We start from the raw sequence: 6,000 nt of genomic DNA, 5'->3' as shown, positions 1-6,000 counted from the left end.
TTAATCAAGAGCAGAAATACTTATAACAAAATTGACCTTAAAATCCATACCAATGCAAGTTATTCATATCTATATCATATACCCCTTTAAATGTAAAAGAACATTTACAAACAATATTTGGGAATATGGCGCAGTTTTTTCTCTCCAAACTGCTTCCTGCTGAATGGGGGCGCTGTTAATCAGGTCTTTCATGGTGTAACTTGCATGCCAGTTTCATCTCAGTCAGCAGTTGAGTGAAGTGATTTTTTGAGGGTGTTCATAGCAACTTTTCAGGAGGGCATGGTCTATCATACCATATTGGGATAGATGCAATCCACAGGGTCTCATCCTCTGTGAAAACAAAAGAAGACTCTCTCCAAGGCATCATATCCTTAGATCCAAATTCTGAAGTCAAGATACCTTTAGAACATATATGCAGGTTCAGTTTAGCAGCCCACTTAATGAAATTTTTTTTTTACTTAGCTCCTTCACAGTCAAAAATTTTAAAGAAAACACAATAATACAAAGAATCCAGACTCTTTGTGAATTTTCCATTTTTATGTGGCTTATTTTTACTCTATCACTTTACTTTATTCTGTTTCTTTAAAGACTTTACCCTTTTTTTTTAAGACATTAACTTTATTTTTTATATTCTTTTTCTTCTCTCTCCCAAGCCTACATACATTCATCCAACATTGTGACCCATTTGCAGGTCTTTTATGTCTGAATCTGTTCTATTGTGAATCTGTAATTTTTTTACTATCCAAGAGCATTTCTTAAAATGCTAAGCACTTCTTAAAAACTTAAGTTGCACCATGTAGGGGTAATACAGTACCACCTGTGTCCTGCTCAGTGTAAACTTTAACTGCGTTGTTATTATGGTAATTACAATAGTTCCTGCCTGTGATCAGCACAGTTCAGCATGGCGGAGATAAGCCACTCCTGCCTCAGAGCCATTTGGTGCTCCTGAGCTGTGCACAGTTCCAGACACACAGCAGTCCACATTGCCATCAAGCAAGCCATAGCACTTTACTCCAAATGTTCCATTCAAAAGCTCTGTCTTCTGCAGGAGCCAGAGATTGCAATGGTGGCACAGCCCAGGAAGCGGCATTTTAAAATGACTGTGGCTTTTTTTCTACCGCTATTGCTGAAACAGGAAAGCTCTCTACAGCACATCCTAGCAAGCAGCAAAAAGCTGTGTTAAATTCTCTTTCCCTTATTTTTAAGCCCTCTCAGGTTTTACATGGAGTTAGTTACCACATTGGGTGCCACTCTGTTGTGAGGGAGCGGCGGGCTGCCTTCCGGCCCAGCTCCCGCACGGCTAGCTTTACACCCAAAATAACACACACAAATTGTATTCTTTTAAACACTGCTTGGCCCATTAGGTCTAGCCTCTTACTGGCTAACTCTCACATCTTGATTAACCCATTTCTATTAATGTGTGTAGTACCACGAAATGGTGGCTTATCAGAAAAGATCTTAACCTGCACCCATCTTGGAGAGGAGAGCTATATCATCTGCTTCACTTCCTTTCTTCCCAGCATTCTGTTCTGTTTACTCTGCCTACCTGATTTTCTGTCCTATCATAGGGCCAAGGCAGTTTATTAATCAATGAAAGTAACACATAGACAGATGACCTTCCTCCATCAACATTGAGGGCCTCTCCCAGACTTTGATGGATTAATTCTTTATTTTCATTTTTGGTAGGTGTTGCTGTCTATGTTCTGAGTTTTATGGCCTGAGTGGTACTTCCATCATGTAGTCAGCTGTGCTAAGGTCTGAGGGCTTGTAATACCACCAAATTACATAAGAAACAAAGACAACTACCATTACAACCAATAACCACAGAAAATTGGCATAATTTTAGAGTTAAGTATAAACTTAAAATTTTATTAACTTACAATAAAAAGTTGAACGAGAGGGAAGTTGGAGCTGGAGAGATGACTCAACAGTTAAGAGCATATACTGCTCTTGTGGAGGACCTAAGTTTGGTTACCCTAACAGCCACGTGGCAGCTCACAACCATGTTCAACTGCAGTTCCAGGGGTTCTGAAGTCTTCTTCTGGCTTCCACAGGCTGTTGCAAACATATGGTGCACATGAGCTCCCACAAGCACACACATTTCACATGAAAATAAATTATTTTTTAAAAATAGAGGCAGTGAGAGGGGAAAAAAAGCAAGGTTAAGTAAAGAAAATGGAGAAGACAAAAAAAGAAAGATTTAGTATTTGATTATAAAGCAAAATGTAAATAAAATTAGGTAAATATAGAAAGAGGAACAAAAATACTACCAAGATTTTTTAATAAAAATAATTCTAAAAATATAGTAAAAAGAAAAATCTTGAAGAAAAAAATGCAAGAATTGAAGAAGCTTCTTTTTGGGATATGTAATATTGTAATTTACCATGGTAGTGGTGGTGTGTATGTGTTGTGTGTGTGGGGGGGCTATAGAGGGTTGTCAACAGAATCTATTGTAGGTCCTGTCTGTTTCCACCATGTAGGATAGTGCTATATTTTAGTGAAGGATGGACAATCAAGTGTATGTTGTCAGCATTAGGCCACATTAATGTTAGAAGCATCCCTTCTTCGTGTACTAAGAGCTACTTTGCCTCTGACGGGCTTTGCAGCCTGTAGGAGAGGCAGGTTCCCACTCTCCAGCACTCCCCAACTCTGCTCAGGGATGTCAAACGTCCATGCTGATGTTTGATCACCTGGCAGAGTGTATGAGAAACTGGATAGACAAGCAGAGCACTGAATTCTGAATTTGAGGGTAAGACCTGGGAAAACTTGTCACTGTATCTGCCAGTTTCCACACTTTTCAGATCCCATCCAGCAGTAAGGAATGTGAAAATTAAGCAATTCAGACCTAGAGTCAGAGATCACAGATTCACCTGTGAGAATGCAGCTCTGTGGCCGTGGAAGCCATAAGCAACAGGTTTGGAGTTTTGTCTCCACCGTGATCCACAAGCAATAGGACTTCTCACCACAGAAGGCAGGGCTACCAGTGTGCTTTCCCAATCTGAACTCCCTACTCATTCAACACTCATCCTCAAAAGCCGGGCGATGGTGGCGCATGCCTTTAATCCCAGCACTCGGGAGGCAGAGGCAGGCGGATCTCTGTGTGTTCGAGCCCAGCTTGGTCTACAGAGCTAGTTCCAGGACAGGCTCCAAAGCGACAGAGAAACCCTGTCTCGAAAAAACCAAAAAAACAAAACAAAACAAAACAACACCTCATCCTCTCTTCAATTGCCTCTTGTGTCCTCCTTCCCAGACACTAGTATGTTGCCCTTTGTCTCTCTGACTTGTGAGTGTCCCTTGCTTTTAGGTCCCCAGAGTAGCACAGTCTCAAATAGCTCAAATAGGTCCCCTCTCAAGATGATGCTGGGCTATAGCACTTCGAAATATGAGAGTACTAGAACGGCTTTTCTTTTCTTTTTTGTCTTTGTTTTTGTTTTTAGATGGGGTCTACCTATGTAACCCTGGCCTGGGGTTGTGGAGCAGGTTGGCCTTCAACATCAGACTCTGCCTCCTGAGTGCTGGGACTTAAGGTATGTGCCACCATGATGAGTTCAGGATGACTTTCTTTTCCCATGTTGGACTGCCAAATAGCAGCCACATCACACTAAATCTGCCCACTATATTTATGTTTTTATGAGAACTGGGGTTTATCCTGTGGCTGCCAACCAGCCTGTTTTTGTGAAGGTTACTTGGCTTATCTTATTTGTGGCTGTAACTTCCTCCTCCTGTGCCAGGACCATGTAAGAGGAATTAATGTTGTTGCCTTGTTTTCTCTATACTCTCTCTCTCTCTAGGCTTTTTAATCTACCCTGCCACCTCTTTCTTGATTCCCAATGCCTTCCTCTCCTTGGAATGCAATCACTCTTTTGTTACCCTGACACTTCTTATTCACTAAGTAAAAGAGGAAACCTCTAACCTGCAGTCTTATCCAAGCAGTACATCTTGGAACTTTTGATGTTTATTGCAGGATAAATCAAAAAGCAATAGAACTTTTCATGTAACAGAAAGGCAAATGTGAATTGAAATATTAGCTAGGTATGATAACATAAATACTGTGATCCTAGTATTTGGAAGGTGAAAGCAGGAGGATCAGAAATCAATAGGTTCAAATCTAAAATAAAATGTTGAGAATAGAATATTTGCGTGGTGACAAAGATAACCCCCACAGGTTACTCAGAAAGTTAAAATTATGGCAGAAACATCCGGTGATCACCATATTTATCAAATATGCATATATTTCCATGTGTGTATGGTTGATGTCAAAATGTGTATGTTATGCCAAGGTCAATATACATTGTCTTCAATTATTGCTCTCCACCATATTTTTTCAAAAAAGTTATCTCACTGAACCTGGACTTCACTGATCACTGGGGGTAGATACATGCCACTCGGTTGGGCTTTTATGTAGGTGATGAGGGATCTGAACTTGGATCCTTGTACTTGTGCAGCAAGCACCTACAGTACACTGAGATATTTCCTTAGCCCTATGCTATCTTAAATAGCTGATTAGTAACTCTATGAAGTCAGACATCTGACATAATGTCCTTCTTGATAAGACAAAATGCCAGTATACAGTATTATCTGTTAAAAGTCAGCTAAGCTAAATGATACAAGGAAATATGACACACAGATAAACAGTCAGTTGTTATGGACAAATGTCATGAATCTTCAACAAAACTTATAAATGATTCAGTGATGACAAAAAATTATGTATCAGAAAAGCCTAAAATTAGGTTTCCTAGTCTTCCTAGGTGTACACACAGCTCCTTAATGGGCTCTGATTCATGAAACTTTCTTGCAGTTGACTGGCATTTTCTGGGGAATTAAATGGAGCTAAGTCTAGGATATTAATTCATGCACTCTGAACCCTATCTGATTTAGTATGTGGGCTGATCAATATTTTAATACACACAGTAGTGACTAAAAGTTGGGGGTGGGGAAGGTTAAAGGATACAAAATAGCAGATATGCATGATAAACAAATTCAAAAGTTCTAATGAATAAAATGGACTAAAGTTAACAAATGGCACCATAATAGGGACAGAGGTTTTTTAGCTACTTTTAAATCAATGTACAAAGATAGATGTTAATGTTTCACTATAGTAACCATTCTATTACCTGCATGCATACCATAAAATACTAGGAAAAACATTCAAGGGGACTGGGAAATGTTTTAATGGATGGGGATTGGCAGTACTAGCATGAGAATCTGCATTTGAATCCTTTGTATTCACATAAAGATAAGCATGGCTACATATGTCTGTAACTAGGGCATTTTATGAGACAGAGACAGGTAAATCATGAGAGCTCGCCGGCCAGTCAACCTAGCCAAAACAGCAACCTTGCAATTCAATGGGAGACCCTGTCTCAAGGCAGAAAGTGATTGAGGTCTCAATGTATCTCTGTATCTCTCTCTCTCTCTCTCTCTCACACACACACACACACTTGGAATTTGTATACAGCACTTGTACCCTCAAATCTTGGATATAGTCTTTCACATCAGTATTATTTATGAATTTGAACTTGTCCCCTCCCCCAATGTTCTAAGTAGCATCATCCTGAAAACCTTGGCAGCTAGAGATTATAGATTTTAATCCCGACTTCCATTTGTTTATTTAAAACATTTGTGTACATGGGCACTAGAACTGCACTTGCACTCTCTGTAAGAACAGCACATGAACCTTCTCTAGCCCTGATTTCAATTTGTTCAACAGATTTGTGTATAAGCATCTTAAATGTTCAATCCAATAAATACTTTTAATGAATGATAATGAAATCCTTAATATCAAATTCTCTAAAGATATTTTTCATTCTGCCCAATGTATTATATATACCTCAAATTGTAAAGCACCATAATTAACCCTTAACTATAAATATTTAAGCCTTCAAATCAGTGCATTCACTCCTCTTTTCTTTTAAAATAGATATATCGTACCCATGTATTTTTGAAGGCAAGTATATTTTGGAGTACTGCTTCGTATTAAAAATACCTTTAAATGCTATT

The sequence above is a fragment of the Microtus oregoni genome, unplaced genomic scaffold (genome assembly GCF_018167655.1).
Source record: "Microtus oregoni isolate MIOR12 unplaced genomic scaffold, Mior012 000073F_000, whole genome shotgun sequence".
In the NCBI taxonomy this organism is placed as follows: domain Eukaryota; kingdom Metazoa; phylum Chordata; class Mammalia; order Rodentia; family Cricetidae; genus Microtus; species Microtus oregoni.
The sequence above is the reverse complement of the archived record's forward strand: the minus strand, read 5'-3'. Positions refer to the sequence as shown.